Raw genomic sequence first — 18,964 nt, 5'->3', positions numbered from 1 at the left:
ACCTGCAGAACCAGCCACAGATAGTTGATAACAAGAGCATTCTTGACCAATTGTCTTGCTGGTTGAAGACTAATGCATGATAGTCCCAGCAAAAGTTGTAAAATAGAAAACTGTTGACTGACAATATATAAACCAATCAGAATGGCTTATTTTGAATGACAGTTGCATCAACCAATCAGATGATCTCAATTCTGAACTAATTTGCATAAGGGCTTTATTTGCTCTCCATAACTTACTGAGGTCCTTCCTAACCCTAGTTTAATTGAAAACCTACAAAACCAGCCACAGATAGTTGATAACAAGAGCATTCTTGACCAAATGTCTTGCTGGTTGAAGACTAATGCATGATAGTCCCAGCAAAAGTTGTAAAATAGAGAACTGTTGACTGCCAGTACATAAACCAATCAGAATGGCTTATTTTGAATGACAATTGCATCAACCAATCAGATGGTCTTAATTCTAAACTAATTTGCATAAGGGCTTTATTTGCTCTCCATAGCTTACTGAGGTCCTTCCTAACCCTAGTTTAATTGAAAACCTACAAAACCAGCCACAGATAGTTGATAACAAGAGCATTCTTGACCAATTGTCTTGCTGGTTGAAGACTAATGCATGATAGTCCCAGCAAAAGTTGTAAAATAGAGAACTGTTGACTGACAGTACATAAACCAATCAGAATGGTGTATTTTGAATGACAATTGCATTAACCAATCAGATGGTCTTTATTCTAAACTAATTTGCATAAGGGCTTTATTTGCTCTCCATAACTTACTGAGGTCCTTCCTAACCCTAGTTTAATTGAAAACCTACAAAACCAGCCACAGATAGTTGATAACAAGAGCATTCTTGACCAAATGTCTTGCTGGTTGAAGACTAATGCATGATAGTCCCAGCAAAAGTTGTAAAATAGAGAACTGTTGACTGACAGTACATAAACCAATCAGAATGGCTTATTTTGAATGACAATTGCATCAACCAATCAGATGGTCTCAATTCTAAACTAATTTGCATAGGGGCTTTATTTGCTCTCCATAACTTACTGAGGTCCTTCCTAACCCTAGTTTAATTGAAAACCTATAAAACCAGCCACAGATAGTTGATAACAAGAGCATTCTTGACCAATTGTCTTGCTGGTTGAAGGCTATTGCGTGATGGTGCCAGCAAAAGTTGTAAAATAGAAAACTGTTGACTACATTCTTGACCAATTGTCTTGCTGGTTGAAGACTATTGCATGATGGTCCCAGCAAAAGTTATAAAATAGAAAACTGTTGACTGACAGCACATAAACCAATCAGAATGGCTTATTTTGAATGACAATTGCATCAACCAATCAGATGGTCTCAATTCTAAACTAATTTGCATAAGGGCTTTATTTGCTCTCCATAACTTACTGAGGTCTTTCCTAACCCTAGTTTAATTGAAAACCTACAAAACCAGCCACAGATAGTTGATAACAAGAGCATTCTTGACCAAATGTCTTGCTGGTTGAAGACTAATGCATGATAGTCCCAGCAAAAGTTGTAAAATAGAGAACTGTTGACTGACAGTACATAAACTAATCAGAATGGCTTATTTTAAATGACAGTTGCATCAACCAATCAGATGGTCTCAATTCTGAACTAATTTGCATAAGGGCTTTATTTGCTCTTTATAACTTACTGAGGTCCTTCCTCACCCTATTCTAATTGAACAACTGCAGAACCAGCCACAGATAGTTGATAACAAGAACATTATTGACCAATTGTCTTGCTGGTTGAAGACTATTGCATGATGGTCCCAGCAAACGTTGTAAAATAGGAAACTGTTGACTGATGGTACATAAACCAATCAGAATGGCTTATTTTGAATGACAGTTGCATCAACCAATCAGATGGTCTCAATTCTGAACTAATTTGCATAATGACTTAATTTGCTCTTCATAACTTACTGAGGTCCTTCCTCACCCTAGTCTAATTGAACACCTGCAGAACCAGCCACAGATAGTTGATAACAAGAACATTCTTGACCAATTGTCTTGCTGGTTGAAGGCTATTGCGTGATGGTGCCAGCAAAAGTTGTAAAATAGAAAACTGTTGACTACATTCTTGACCAATTGTCTTGCTGGTTGAAGACTAATGCATGATAGTCCCAGCAAAAGTTGTAAAATAGAAAACTGTTGACTGACAGTATATAAACCAATCAGAATGGCTTATTTTGAATGACAGTTGCATCAACCAATCAGATGATCTCAATTCTGAACTAATTTGCATAAGGGCTTTATTTGCTCTCCATAACTTACTGAGGTCCTTCCTAACCCTAGTTTAATTGAAAAGCTACAAAACCAGCCACAGACAGTTGATAACAAGAGCATTCTTGACCAATTGTCTTGCTGGTTGAAGACTAATGCATGATAGTCCCAGCAAAAGTTGTAAAATAGAGAACTGTTGACTGACAGTACATAGACCAATCAGAATGGTGTATTTTGAATGACAATTGCATCAACCAATCAGATGGTCTTAATTCTAAGCTAATTTGCATAAGGGCTTTATTTGCTCTCCATAACTTACTGAGGTCCTTCCTAACCCTAGTTTAATTGAAAACCTACAAAACCAGCCACAGATAATTGATAACAAGAGCATTCTTGACCAATTGTTTTGCTGGTTGAAGACTATTGCATGATGGTCCCAGCAAAAGTTATAAAATAGAAAACTGTTGACTGACAGCACATAAACCAATCACAATGGCTTATTTTGAATGACAATTGCATCAACCAATCAGATGGTCTCAATTCTAAACTAATTTGCATAAGGGCTTTATTTGCTCTCCATAACTTACTGAGGTCTTTCCTAACCCTCGTTTAATTGAAAACCTACCAAACCAGCCACAGATAGTTGATAACAAGAGCATTCTTGACCAATTGTCTTGCAGGTTGAAGACTAATGCATGATAGTCCCAGCAAAAGTTGTAAAATAGAAAACTGTTGACTAACAGTACATCAACCAATCAGAATGGCTTATTTTGAATGACAGTTGCATCAACCAATCATATGATCTCAATTCTGAACCAATTTGCATAAGGGCTTTATTTGCTCTTCATAACTTACTGAGGTCCTTCCTCACCCTAGTCTAATTGAACACCTGCAGAACCAGCCACAGATAGTTGATAACAAGAGCATTCTTGACCAATTGTCTTGCTGGTTAAAGACTAATGAATGATAGTCCCAGCAAAAGTTGTAAAATAGAGAACTGTTGACTGACAGTACATAAACCAATCAGAATGGCTTATTTTGAATGTCAATTGCATCAACCAATCAGATGGTCTCAATTCTAAACTAATTTGCATAAGGGCTTTATTTGCTCTCCATAACTTACTGAGGTCCTTCCTAACCCTAGTTTAATTGAAAACCTACAAAACCAGCCACAGATAGTTGATAACAAGAGCATTCTTGACCAATTGTCTTGCTGGTTGAAGACTAATGCATGATAGTCCCAGCAAAAGTTGTAAAATAGAAAACTGTTGACTGACAGTACATAAACCAATCAGAATGGCTTATTTTGAATGACAGTTGCATCAACCAATCATATGATCTCAATTCTGAACTAATTTGCATAAGGGCTTTATTTGCTCTTCATAACTTACTGAGGTCCTTCCTCACCCTAGTCTAATAGAACACCTGCAGAACCAGCCACAGATAGTTGATAACAAGAGCATTCTTGACCAATTGTCTTGCTGGTTGAAGACTAATGCATGATAGTCCAAGCAAAAGTTGTAAATAGAAAACTGTTGACTGACAGTATATAAACCAATCAGAATGGCTTATTTTGAATGACAGTTGCATCAACCAATCAGATGATCTCAATTCTGAACTAATTTGCATAAGGGCTTTATTTGCTCTTTATAACTTACTGAGGTCCTTCCTCACCCTATTCTAATTGAACAACTGCAGAACCAGCCACAGATAGTTGATAACAAGAACATTATTGACCAATTGTCTTGCTGGTTGAAGACTATTGCATGATGGTCCCAGCAAACGTTGTAAAATAGGAAACTGTTGACTGATGGTACATAAACCAATCAGAATGGCTTATTTTGAATGACAGTTGCATCAACCAATCAGATGGTCTCAATTCTGAACTAATTTGCATAATGACTTAATTTGCTCTTCATAACTTACTGAGGTCCTTCCTCACCCTAGTCTAATTGAACACCTGCAGAACCAGCCACAGATAGTTGATAACAAGAGCATTCTTGACCAATTGTCTTGCTGGTTGAAGACTAATGCATGATAGTCCCAGCAAAAGTTGTAAAGTAGAAAACTGTTGACTGACAGTATATAAACCAATCAGAATCGCTTATTTTGAATGACAGTTGCATCAACCAATCAGATGATCTCAATTCGGAACTAATTTGCATAAGGGCTTTATTTGCTCTCCATAACTTACTGAGGTCCTTCCTAACCCTAGTTTAATTGAAAACCTACAAAACCAGCCACAGATAGTTGATAACAAGAGCATTCTTGACCAATTGTCTTGCAGGTTGAAGACTAATGCATGATAGTCCCAGCAAAAGTTGTAAAATAGAAAACTGTTGACTGACAGTACATCAACCAATCAGAATGGCTTATTTTGAATGACAATTGCATCAACCAATCATATGATCTCAATTCTGAACCAATTTGCATAAGGGCTTTATTTGCTCTTCATAACTTACTGAGGTCCTTCCTCACCCTAGTCTAATTGAACACCTGCAGAACCAGCCACAGATAGTTGATAACAAGAGCATTCTTGACCAATTGTCTTGCTGGTTAAAGACTAATGAATGGTAGTCCCAGCAAAAGTTGTAAAATAGAGAACTGTTGACTGACAGTACATAAACCAATCAGAATGGCTTATTTTGAATGTCAATTGCATCAACCAATCAGATGGTCTCAATTCTAAACTAATTTGCATAAGGGCTTTATTTGCTCTCCATAACTTACTGAGGTCTTTCCTAACCCTAGTTTAATTGAACACCTGCAGAACCAGCCACAGATAGTTGATAACAAGAGCATTCTTGACCAATTGTCTTGCTGGTTGAAGACTAATGCATGATAGTCCCAGCAAAAGTTGTAAAATAGAAAACTGTTGACTGACAGTATATAAACCAATCAGAATGGCTTATTTTGAATGACAGTTGCATCAACCAATCAGATGATCTCAATTCTGAACTAATTTGCATAAGGGCTTTATTTGCTCTCCATAACTTACTGAGGTCCTTCCTAACCCTAGTTTAATTGAAAAGCTACAAAACCAGCCACAGACAGTTGATAACAAGAGCATTCTTGACCAATTGTCTTGCTGGTTGAAGACTAATGCATGATAGTCCCAGCAAAAGTTGTAAAATAGAAAACTGTTGACTGACAGTATATAAACCAATCAGAATGGCTTATTTTGAATGACAGTTGCATCAACCAATCAGATGATCTCAATTCTGAACTAATTTGCATAAGGGCTTTATTTGCTCTCCATAACTTACTGAGGTCCTTCCTAACCCTAGTTTAATTGAAAAGCTACAAAACCAGCCACAGACAGTTGATAACAAGAGCATTCTTGACCAATTGTCTTGCTGGTTGAAGACTAATGCATGATAGTCCCAGCAAAAGTTGTAAAATAGAGAACTGTTGACTGACAGTACATAGACCAATCAGAATGGTGTATTTTGAATGACAATTGCATCAACCAATCAGATGGTCTTAATTCTAAGCTAATTTGCATAAGGGCTTTATTTGCTCTCCATAACTTACTGAGGTCCTTCCTAACCCTAGTTTAATTGAAAACCTACAAAACCAGCCACAGATAATTGATAACAAGAGCATTCTTGACCAATTGTTTTGCTGGTTGAAGACTATTGCATGATGGTCCCAGCAAAAGTTATAAAATAGAAAACTGTTGACTGACAGCACATAAACCAATCACAATGGCTTATTTTGAATGACAATTGCATCAACCAATCAGATGGTCTCAATTCTAAACTAATTTGCATAAGGGCTTTATTTGCTCTCCATAACTTACTGAGGTCTTTCCTAACCCTCGTTTAATTGAAAACCTACCAAACCAGCCACAGATAGTTGATAACAAGAGCATTCTTGACCAATTGTCTTGCAGGTTGAAGACTAATGCATGATAGTCCCAGCAAAAGTTGTAAAATAGAAAACTGTTGACTAACAGTACATCAACCAATCAGAATGGCTTATTTTGAATGACAGTTGCATCAACCAATCATATGATCTCAATTCTGAACCAATTTGCATAAGGGCTTTATTTGCTCTTCATAACTTACTGAGGTCCTTCCTCACCCTAGTCTAATTGAACACCTGCAGAACCAGCCACAGATAGTTGATAACAAGAGCATTCTTGACCAATTGTCTTGCTGGTTAAAGACTAATGAATGATAGTCCCAGCAAAAGTTGTAAAATAGAGAACTGTTGACTGACAGTACATAAACCAATCAGAATGGCTTATTTTGAATGTCAATTGCATCAACCAATCAGATGGTCTCAATTCTAAACTAATTTGCATAAGGGCTTTATTTGCTCTCCATAACTTACTGAGGTCCTTCCTAACCCTAGTTTAATTGAAAACCTACAAAACCAGCCACAGATAGTTGATAACAAGAGCATTCTTGACCAATTGTTTTGCTGGTTGAAGACTATTGCATGATGGTCCCAGCAAAAGTTATAAAATAGAAAACTGTTGACTGACAGCACATAAACCAATCAGAATGGCTTATTTTGAATGACAATTGCATCAACCAATCAGATGGTCTCAATTCTGAACTAATTTGCATAAGGGCTTTATTTGCTCTCCATAACTTACTGAGGTCTTTCCTAACCCTAGTTTAATTGAAAACCTACCAAACCAGCCACAGATAGTTGATAACAAGAGCATTCTTGACCAATTGTCTTGCAGGTTGAAGACTAATGCATGATAGTCCCAGCAAAAGTTGTAAAATAGAAAACTGTTGACTGACAGTACATCAACCAATCAGAATGGCTTATTTTGAAAGACAGTTGCATCAACCAATCATATGATCTCAATTCTGAACCAATTTGCATAAGGGCTTTATTTGCTCTTCATAACTTACTGAGGTCCTTCCTCACCCTAGTCTAATTGAACACCTGCAGAACCAGCCACAGATAGTTGATAACAAGAGCATTCTTGACCAATTGTCTTGCTGGTTAAAGACTAATGAATGGTAGTCCCAGCAAAAGTTGTAAAATAGAGAACTGTTGACTGACAGTACATAAACCAATCAGAATGGCTTATTTTGAATGTCAATTGCATCAACCAATCAGATGGTCTCAATTCTAAACTAATTTGCATAAGGGCTTTATTTGCTCTCCATAACTTACTGAGGTCTTTCCTAACCCTAGTTTAATTGAACACCTGCAGAACCAGCCACAGATAGTTGATAACAAGAGCATTCTTGACCAATTGTCTTGCTGGTTGAAGACTAATGCATGATAGTCCCAGCAAAAGTTGTAAAATAGAAAACTGTTGACTGACAATATATAAACCAATCAGAATGGCTTATTTTGAATGACAGTTGCATCAACCAATCAGATGATCTCAATTCTGAACTAATTTGCATAAGGGCTTTATTTGCTCTCCATAACTTACTGAGGTCCTTCCTAACCCTAGTTTAATTGAAAACCTACAAAACCAGCCACAGATAGTTGATAACAAGAGCATTCTTGACCAAATGTCTTGCTGGTTGAAGACTAATGCATGATAGTCCCAGCAAAAGTTGTAAAATAGAGAACTGTTGACTGCCAGTACATAAACCAATCAGAATGGCTTATTTTGAATGACAATTGCATCAACCAATCAGATGGTCTTAATTCTAAACTAATTTGCATAAGGGCTTTATTTGCTCTCCATAGCTTACTGAGGTCCTTCCTAACCCTAGTTTAATTGAAAACCTACAAAACCAGCCACAGATAGTTGATAACAAGAGCATTCTTGACCAATTGTCTTGCTGGTTGAAGACTAATGCATGATAGTCCCAGCAAAAGTTGTAAAATAGAGAACTGTTGACTGACAGTACATAAACCAATCAGAATGGTGTATTTTGAATGACAATTGCATTAACCAATCAGATGGTCTTTATTCTAAACTAATTTGCATAAGGGCTTTATTTGCTCTCCATAACTTACTGAGGTCCTTCCTAACCCTAGTTTAATTGAAAACCTACAAAACCAGCCACAGATAGTTGATAACAAGAGCATTCTTGACCAAATGTCTTGCTGGTTGAAGACTAATGCATGATAGTCCCAGCAAAAGTTGTAAAATAGAGAACTGTTGACTGACAGTACATAAACCAATCAGAATGGCTTATTTTGAATGACAATTGCATCAACCAATCAGATGGTCTCAATTCTAAACTAATTTGCATAGGGGCTTTATTTGCTCTCCATAACTTACTGAGGTCCTTCCTAACCCTAGTTTAATTGAAAACCTATAAAACCAGCCACAGATAGTTGATAACAAGAGCATTCTTGACCAATTGTCTTGCTGGTTGAAGGCTATTGCGTGATGGTGCCAGCAAAAGTTGTAAAATAGAAAACTGTTGACTACATTCTTGACCAATTGTCTTGCTGGTTGAAGACTATTGCATGATGGTCCCAGCAAAAGTTATAAAATAGAAAACTGTTGACTGACAGCACATAAACCAATCAGAATGGCTTATTTTGAATGACAATTGCATCAACCAATCAGATGGTCTCAATTCTAAACTAATTTGCATAAGGGCTTTATTTGCTCTCCATAACTTACTGAGGTCTTTCCTAACCCTAGTTTAATTGAAAACCTACAAAACCAGCCACAGATAGTTGATAACAAGAGCATTCTTGACCAAATGTCTTGCTGGTTGAAGACTAATGCATGATAGTCCCAGCAAAAGTTGTAAAATAGAGAACTGTTGACTGACAGTACATAAACTAATCAGAATGGCTTATTTTAAATGACAGTTGCATCAACCAATCAGATGGTCTCAATTCTGAACTAATTTGCATAAGGGCTTTATTTGCTCTTTATAACTTACTGAGGTCCTTCCTCACCCTATTCTAATTGAACAACTGCAGAACCAGCCACAGATAGTTGATAACAAGAACATTATTGACCAATTGTCTTGCTGGTTGAAGACTATTGCATGATGGTCCCAGCAAACGTTGTAAAATAGGAAACTGTTGACTGATGGTACATAAACCAATCAGAATGGCTTATTTTGAATGACAGTTGCATCAACCAATCAGATGGTCTCAATTCTGAACTAATTTGCATAATGACTTAATTTGCTCTTCATAACTTACTGAGGTCCTTCCTCACCCTAGTCTAATTGAACACCTGCAGAACCAGCCACAGATAGTTGATAACAAGAACATTCTTGACCAATTGTCTTGCTGGTTGAAGGCTATTGCGTGATGGTGCCAGCAAAAGTTGTAAAATAGAAAACTGTTGACTACATTCTTGACCAATTGTCTTGCTGGTAGAAGACTATTGCATGATTGTCCCAGCAAAAGTTATAAAATAGAAAACTGTTGACTGACAGCACATAAACCAATCAGAATGGCTTATTTTGAATGACAATTGCATCAACCAATCAGATGGTCTCAATTCTAAACTAATTTGCATAAGGGCTTTATTTGCTCTCCATAACTTACTGAGGTCTTTCCTAACCCTAGTTTAATTGAAAACCTACCAAACCAGCCACAGATAGTTGATAACAAGAGCATTCTTGACCAATTGTCTTGCTGGTTGAAGACTAATGCATGATAGTCCCAGCAAAAGTTGTAAAGTAGAAAACTGTTGACTGACAGTATATAAACCAATCAGAATGGCTTATTTTGAATGACAGTTGCATCAACCAATCAGATGATCTCAATTCGGAACTAATTTGCATAAGGGCTTTATTTGCTCTCCATAACTTACTGAGGTCCTTCCTAACCCTAGTTTAATTGAAAACCTACAAAACCAGCCACAGATAGTTGATAACAAGAGCATTCTTGACCAATTGTCTTGCAGGTTGAAGACTAATGCATGATAGTCCCAGCAAAAGTTGTAAAATAGAAAACTGTTGACTGACAGTACATCAACCAATCAGAATGGCTTATTTTGAATGACAATTGCATCAACCAATCATATGATCTCAATTCTGAACCAATTTGCATAAGGGCTTTATTTGCTCTTCATAACTTACTGAGGTCCTTCCTCACCCTAGTCTAATTGAACACCTGCAGAACCAGCCACAGATAGTTGATAACAAGAGCATTCTTGACCAATTGTCTTGCTGGTTAAAGACTAATGAATGGTAGTCCCAGCAAAAGTTGTAAAATAGAGAACTGTTGACTGACAGTACATAAACCAATCAGAATGGCTTATTTTGAATGTCAATTGCATCAACCAATCAGATGGTCTCAATTCTAAACTAATTTGCATAAGGGCTTTATTTGCTCTCCATAACTTACTGAGGTCTTTCCTAACCCTAGTTTAATTGAACACCTGCAGAACCAGCCACAGATAGTTGATAACAAGAGCATTCTTGACCAATTGTCTTGCTGGTTGAAGACTAATGCATGATAGTCCCAGCAAAAGTTGTAAAATAGAAAACTGTTGACTGACAGTATATAAACCAATCAGAATGGCTTATTTTGAATGACAGTTGCATCAACCAATCAGATGATCTCAATTCTGAACTAATTTGCATAAGGGCTTTATTTGCTCTCCATAACTTACTGAGGTCCTTCCTAACCCTAGTTTAATTGAAAAGCTACAAAACCAGCCACAGACAGTTGATAACAAGAGCATTCTTGACCAATTGTCTTGCTGGTTGAAGACTAATGCATGATAGTCCCAGCAAAAGTTGTAAAATAGAAAACTGTTGACTGACAGTATATAAACCAATCAGAATGGCTTATTTTGAATGACAGTTGCATCAACCAATCAGATGATCTCAATTCTGAACTAATTTGCATAAGGGCTTTATTTGCTCTCCATAACTTACTGAGGTCCTTCCTAACCCTAGTTTAATTGAAAAGCTACAAAACCAGCCACAGACAGTTGATAACAAGAGCATTCTTGACCAATTGTCTTGCTGGTTGAAGACTAATGCATGATAGTCCCAGCAAAAGTTGTAAAATAGAGAACTGTTGACTGACAGTACATAGACCAATCAGAATGGTGTATTTTGAATGACAATTGCATCAACCAATCAGATGGTCTTAATTCTAAGCTAATTTGCATAAGGGCTTTATTTGCTCTCCATAACTTACTGAGGTCCTTCCTAACCCTAGTTTAATTGAAAACCTACAAAACCAGCCACAGATAGTTGATAACAAGAGCATTCTTGACCAATTGTTTTGCTGGTTGAAGACTATTGCATGATGGTCCCAGCAAAAGTTATAAAATAGAAAACTGTTGACTGACAGCACATAAACCAATCACAATGGCTTATTTTGAATGACAATTGCATCAACCAATCAGATGGTCTCAATTCTAAACTAATTTGCATAAGGGCTTTATTTGCTCTCCATAACTTACTGAGGTCTTTCCTAACCCTAGTTTAATTGAAAACCTACCAAACCAGCCACAGATAGTTGATAACAAGAGCATTCTTGACCAATTGTCTTGCAGGTTGAAGACTAATGCATGATAGTCCCAGCAAAAGTTGTAAAATAGAAAACTGTTGACTAACAGTACATCAACCAATCAGAATGGCTTATTTTGAATGACAGTTGCATCAACCAATCATATGATCTCAATTCTGAACCAATTTGCATAAGGGCTTTATTTGCTCTTCATAACTTACTGAGGTCCTTCCTCACCCTAGTCTAATTGAACACCTGCAGAACCAGCCACAGATAGTTGATAACAAGAGCATTCTTGACCAATTGTCTTGCTGGTTAAAGACTAATGAATGGTAGTCCCAGCAAAAGTTGTAAAATAGAGAACTGTTGACTGACAGTACATAAACCAATCAGAATGGCTTATTTTGAATGTCAATTGCATCAACCAATCAGATGGTCTCAATTCTAAACTAATTTGCATAAGGGCTTTATTTGCTCTCCATAACTTACTGAGGTCTTTCCTAACCCTAGTTTAATTGAACACCTGCAGAACCAGCCACAGATAGTTGATAACAAGAGCATTCTTGACCAATTGTCTTGCTGGTTGAAGACTAATGCATGATAGTCCCAGCAAAAGTTGTAAAATAGAAAACTGTTGACTGACAATATATAAACCAATCAGAATGGCTTATTTTGAATGACAGTTGCATCAACCAATCAGATGATCTCAATTCTGAACTAATTTGCATAAGGGCTTTATTTGCTCTCCATAACTTACTGAGGTCCTTCCTAACCCTAGTTTAATTGAAAACCTACAAAACCAGCCACAGATAGTTGATAACAAGAGCATTCTTGACCAAATGTCTTGCTGGTTGAAGACTAATGCATGATAGTCCCAGCAAAAGTTGTAAAATAGAGAACTGTTGACTGCCAGTACATAAACCAATCAGAATGGCTTATTTTGAATGACAATTGCATCAACCAATCAGATGGTCTTAATTCTAAACTAATTTGCATAAGGGCTTTATTTGCTCTCCATAGCTTACTGAGGTCCTTCCTAACCCTAGTTTAATTGAAAACCTACAAAACCAGCCACAGATAGTTGATAACAAGAGCATTCTTGACCAATTGTCTTGCTGGTTGAAGACTAATGCATGATAGTCCCAGCAAAAGTTGTAAAATAGAGAACTGTTGACTGACAGTACATAAACCAATCAGAATGGTGTATTTTGAATGACAATTGCATTAACCAATCAGATGGTCTTTATTCTAAACTAATTTGCATAAGGGCTTTATTTGCTCTCCATAACTTACTGAGGTCCTTCCTAACCCTAGTTTAATTGAAAACCTACAAAACCAGCCACAGATAGTTGATAACAAGAGCATTCTTGACCAAATGTCTTGCTGGTTGAAGACTAATGCATGATAGTCCCAGCAAAAGTTGTAAAATAGAGAACTGTTGACTGACAGTACATAAACCAATCAGAATGGCTTATTTTGAATGACAATTGCATCAACCAATCAGATGGTCTCAATTCTAAACTAATTTGCATAGGGGCTTTATTTGCTCTCCATAACTTACTGAGGTCCTTCCTAACCCTAGTTTAATTGAAAACCTATAAAACCAGCCACAGATAGTTGATAACAAGAGCATTCTTGACCAATTGTCTTGCTGGTTGAAGGCTATTGCGTGATGGTGCCAGCAAAAGTTGTAAAATAGAAAACTGTTGACTACATTCTTGACCAATTGTCTTGCTGGTTGAAGACTATTGCATGATGGTCCCAGCAAAAGTTATAAAATAGAAAACTGTTGACTGACAGCACATAAACCAATCAGAATGGCTTATTTTGAATGACAATTGCATCAACCAATCAGATGGTCTCAATTCTAAACTAATTTGCATAAGGGCTTTATTTGCTCTCCATAACTTACTGAGGTCTTTCCTAACCCTAGTTTAATTGAAAACCTACAAAACCAGCCACAGATAGTTGATAACAAGAGCATTCTTGACCAAATGTCTTGCTGGTTGAAGACTAATGCATGATAGTCCCAGCAAAAGTTGTAAAATAGAGAACTGTTGACTGACAGTACATAAACTAATCAGAATGGCTTATTTTAAATGACAGTTGCATCAACCAATCAGATGGTCTCAATTCTGAACTAATTTGCATAAGGGCTTTATTTGCTCTTTATAACTTACTGAGGTCCTTCCTCACCCTATTCTAATTGAACAACTGCAGAACCAGCCACAGATAGTTGATAACAAGAGCATTCTTGACCAAATGTCTTGCTGGTTGAAGACTAATGCATGATAGTCCCAGCAAAAGTTGTAAAATAGAGAACTGTTGACTGACAGTACATAAACCAATCAGAATGGCTTATTTTGAATGACAATTGCATCAACCAATCAGATGGTCTCAATTCTAAACTAATTTGCATAGGGGCTTTATTTGCTCTCCATAACTTACTGAGGTCCTTCCTAACCCTAGTTTAATTGAAAACCTATAAAACCAGCCACAGATAGTTGATAACAAGAGCATTCTTGACCAATTGTCTTGCTGGTTGAAGGCTATTGCGTGATGGTGCCAGCAAAAGTTGTAAAATAGAAAACTGTTGACTACATTCTTGACCAATTGTCTTGCTGGTTGAAGACTATTGCATGATGGTCCCAGCAAAAGTTATAAAATAGAAAACTGTTGACTGACAGCACATAAACCAATCAGAATGGCTTATTTTGAATGACAATTGCATCAACCAATCAGATGGTCTCAATTCTAAACTAATTTGCATAAGGGCTTTATTTGCTCTCCATAACTTACTGAGGTCTTTCCTAACCCTAGTTTAATTGAAAACCTACAAAACCAGCCACAGATAGTTGATAACAAGAGCATTCTTGACCAAATGTCTTGCTGGTTGAAGACTAATGCATGATAGTCCCAGCAAAAGTTGTAAAATAGAGAACTGTTGACTGACAGTACATAAACTAATCAGAATGGCTTATTTTAAATGACAGTTGCATCAACCAATCAGATGGTCTCAATTCTGAACTAATTTGCATAAGGGCTTTATTTGCTCTTTATAACTTACTGAGGTCCTTCCTCACCCTATTCTAATTGAACAACTGCAGAACCAGCCACAGATAGTTGATAACAAGAACATTATTGACCAATTGTCTTGCTGGTTGAAGACTATTGCATGATGGTCCCAGCAAACGTTGTAAAATAGGAAACTGTTGACTGATGGTACATAAACCAATCAGAATGGCTTATTTTGAATGACAGTTGCATCAACCAATCAGATGGTCTCAATTCTGAACTAATTTGCATAATGACTTAATTTGCTCTTCATAACTTACTGAGGTCCTTCCTCACCCTAGTCTAATTGAACACCTGCAGAACCAGCCACAGATAGTTGATAACAAGAACATTCTTGACCAATTGTCTTGCTGGTTGAAGGCTATTGCGTGATGGTGCCAGCAAAAGTTGTAAAATAGAAAACTGTTGACTACATTCTTGACCAATTGTCTTGCTGGTAGAAGACTATTGCATGATTGTCCCAGCAAAAGTTATAAAATAGAAAACTGTTGACTGACAGCACATAAACCAATCAGAATGGCTTATTTTGAATGACAATTGCATCAACCAATCAGATGGTCTCAATTCTAAACTAATTTGCATAAGGGCTTTATTTGCTCTCCATAACTTACTGAGGTCTTTCCTAACCCTAGTTTAATTGAAAACCTACCAAACCAGCCACAGATAGTTGATAACAAGAGCATTCTTGACCAATTGTCTTGCTGGTTGAAGACTAATGCATGATAGTCCCAGCAAAAGTTGTAAAGTAGAAAACTGTTGACTGACAGTATATAAACCAATCAGAATGGCTTATTTTGAATGACAGTTGCATCAACCAATCAGATGATCTCAATTCGGAACTAATTTGCATAAGGGCTTTATTTGCTCTCCATAACTTACTGAGGTCCTTCCTAACCCTAGTTTAATTGAAAACCTACAAAACCAGCCACAGATAGTTGATAACAAGAGCATTCTTGACCAATTGTCTTGCAGGTTGAAGACTAATGCATGATAGTCCCAGCAAAAGTTGTAAAATAGAAAACTGTTGACTGACAGTACATCAACCAATCAGAATGGCTTATTTTGAATGACAATTGCATCAACCAATCATATGATCTCAATTCTGAACCAATTTGCATAAGGGCTTTATTTGCTCTTCATAACTTACTGAGGTCCTTCCTCACCCTAGTCTAATTGAACACCTGCAGAACCAGCCACAGATAGTTGATAACAAGAGCATTCTTGACCAATTGTCTTGCTGGTTAAAGACTAATGAATGGTAGTCCCAGCAAAAGTTGTAAAATAGAGAACTGTTGACTGACAGTACATAAACCAATCAGAATGGCTTATTTTGAATGTCAATTGCATCAACCAATCAGATGGTCTCAATTCTAAACTAATTTGCATAAGGGCTTTATTTGCTCTCCATAACTTACTGAGGTCTTTCCTAACCCTAGTTTAATTGAACACCTGCAGAACCAGCCACAGATAGTTGATAACAAGAGCATTCTTGACCAATTGTCTTGCTGGTTGAAGACTAATGCATGATAGTCCCAGCAAAAGTTGTAAAATAGAAAACTGTTGACTGACAGTATATAAACCAATCAGAATGGCTTATTTTGAATGACAGTTGCATCAACCAATCAGATGATCTCAATTCTGAACTAATTTGCATAAGGGCTTTATTTGCTCTCCATAACTTACTGAGGTCCTTCCTAACCCTAGTTTAATTGAAAAGCTACAAAACCAGCCACAGACAGTTGATAACAAGAGCATTCTTGACCAATTGTCTTGCTGGTTGAAGACTAATGCATGATAGTCCCAGCAAAAGTTGTAAAATAGAAAACTGTTGACTGACAGTATATAAACCAATCAGAATGGCTTATTTTGAATGACAGTTGCATCAACCAATCAGATGATCTCAATTCTGAACTAATTTGCATAAGGGCTTTATTTGCTCTCCATAACTTACTGAGGTCCTTCCTAACCCTAGTTTAATTGAAAAGCTACAAAACCAGCCACAGACAGTTGATAACAAGAGCATTCTTGACCAATTGTCTTGCTGGTTGAAGACTAATGCATGATAGTCCCAGCAAAAGTTGTAAAATAGAAAACTGTTGACTAACAGTACATCAACCAATCAGAATGGCTTATTTTGAATGACAGTTGCATCAACCAATCATATGATCTCAATTCTGAACCAATTTGCATAAGGGCTTTATTTGCTCTTCATAACTTACTGAGGTCCTTCCTCACCCTAGTCTAATTGAACACCTGCAGAACCAGCCACAGATAGTTGATAACAAGAGCATTCTTGACCAATTGTCTTGCTGGTTAAAGACTAATGAATGATAGTCCCAGCAAAAGTTGTAAAATAGAGAACTGTTGACTGACAGTACATAAACCAATCAGAATGGCTTATTTTGAATGTCAATTGCATCAACCAATCAGATTGTCTCAATTCTAAACTAATTTGCATAAGGGCTTTATTTGCTCTCCATAACTTACTGAGGTCCTTCCTAACCCTAGTTTAATTGAAAACCTACAAAACCAGCCACAGATAGTTGATAACAAGAGCATTCTTGACCAATTGTTTTGCTGGTTGAAGACTATTGCATGATGGTCCCAGCAAAAGTTATAAAATAGAAAACTGTTGACTGACAGCACATAAACCAATCAGAATGGCTTATTTTGAATGACAATTGCATCAACCAATCAGATGGTCTCAATTCTGAACTAATTTGCATAAGGGCTTTATTTGCTCTCCATAACTTACTGAGGTCTTTCCTAACCCTAGTTTAATTGAAAACCTACCAAACCACCCACAGATAGTTGATAACAAGAGCATTCTTGACCAATTGTCTTGCAGGTTGAAGACTAATGCATGATAGTCCCAGCAAAAGTTGTAAAATAGAAAACTGTTGACTGACAATATATAAACCAATCAGAATGGCTTATTTTGAATGACAGTTGCATCAACCAATCAGATGATCTCAATTCTGAACTAATTTGCATAAGGGCTTTTTTTGCTCTCCATAACTTACTGAGGTCCTTCCTAACCCTAGTTTAATTGAAAACCTACAAAACCAGCCACAGATAGTTGATAACAAGAGCATTCTTGACCAAATGTCTTGCTGGTTGAAGACTAATGCATGATAGTCCCAGCAAAAGTTGTAAAATAGAGAACTGTTGACTGCCAGTACATAAACCAATCAGAATGGCTTATTTTGAATGACAATTGCATCAACCAATCAGATGGTCTTAATTCTAAACTAATTTGCATAAGGGCTTTATTTGCTCTCCATAGCTTACTGAGGTCCTTCCTAACCCTAGTTTAATTGAAAACCTACAAAACCAGCCACAGATAGTTGACAACAAGAGCATTCTTGACCAATTGTCTTGCTGGTTGAAGACTAATGCATGATAGTCCCAGCAAAAGTTGTAAAATAGAGAACTGTTGACTGACAGTACATAAACCAATCAGAATGGTGTATTTTGAATGACAATTGCATTAACCAATCAGATGGTCTTTATTCTAAACTAATTTGCATAAGGGCTTTATTTGCTCTCCATAACTTACTGAGGTCCTTCCTAACCCTAGTTTAATTGAAAACCTACAAAACCAGCCACAGATAGTTGATAACAAGAGCATTCTTGACCAAATGTCTTGCTGGTTGAAGACTAATGCATGATAGTCCCAGCAAAAGTTGTAAAATAGAGAACTGTTGACTGACAGTACATAAACCAATCAGAATGGCTTATTTTGAATGACAATTGCATCAACCAATCAGATGGTCTCAATTCTAAACTAATTTGCATAGGGGCTTTATTTGCTCTCCATAACTTACTGAGGTCCTTCCTAACCCTAGTTTAATTGAAAACCTATAAAACCAGCCACAGATAGTTGATAACAAGAGCATTCTTGACCAATTGTCTTGCTGGTTGAAGGCTATTGCGTGATGGTGCCAGCAAAAGTTGTAAAATAGAAAACTGTTGACTACATTCTTGACCAATTGTCTTGCTGGTTGAAGACTATTGCATGATGGTCCCAGCAAAAGTTATAAAATAGAAAACTGTTGACTGACAGCACATAAACCAATCAGAATGGCTTATTTTGAATGACAATTGCATCAACCAATCAGATGGTCTCAATTCTAAACTAATTTGCATAAGGGCTTTATTTGCTCTCCATAACTTACTGAGGTCTTTCCTAACCCTAGTTTAATTGAAAACCTACAAAACCAGCCACAAATAGTTGATAACAAGAGCATTCTTGACCAAATGTCTTGCTGGTTGAAGACTAATGCA

Source organism: Crinia signifera, chromosome 3, assembly GCF_055691185.1.
Source record: "Crinia signifera chromosome 3, ASM5569118v1, whole genome shotgun sequence".
In the NCBI taxonomy this organism is placed as follows: Eukaryota; Metazoa; Chordata; class Amphibia; order Anura; family Myobatrachidae; genus Crinia; species Crinia signifera.
Note: the sequence above shows the minus strand (reverse complement) of the source record.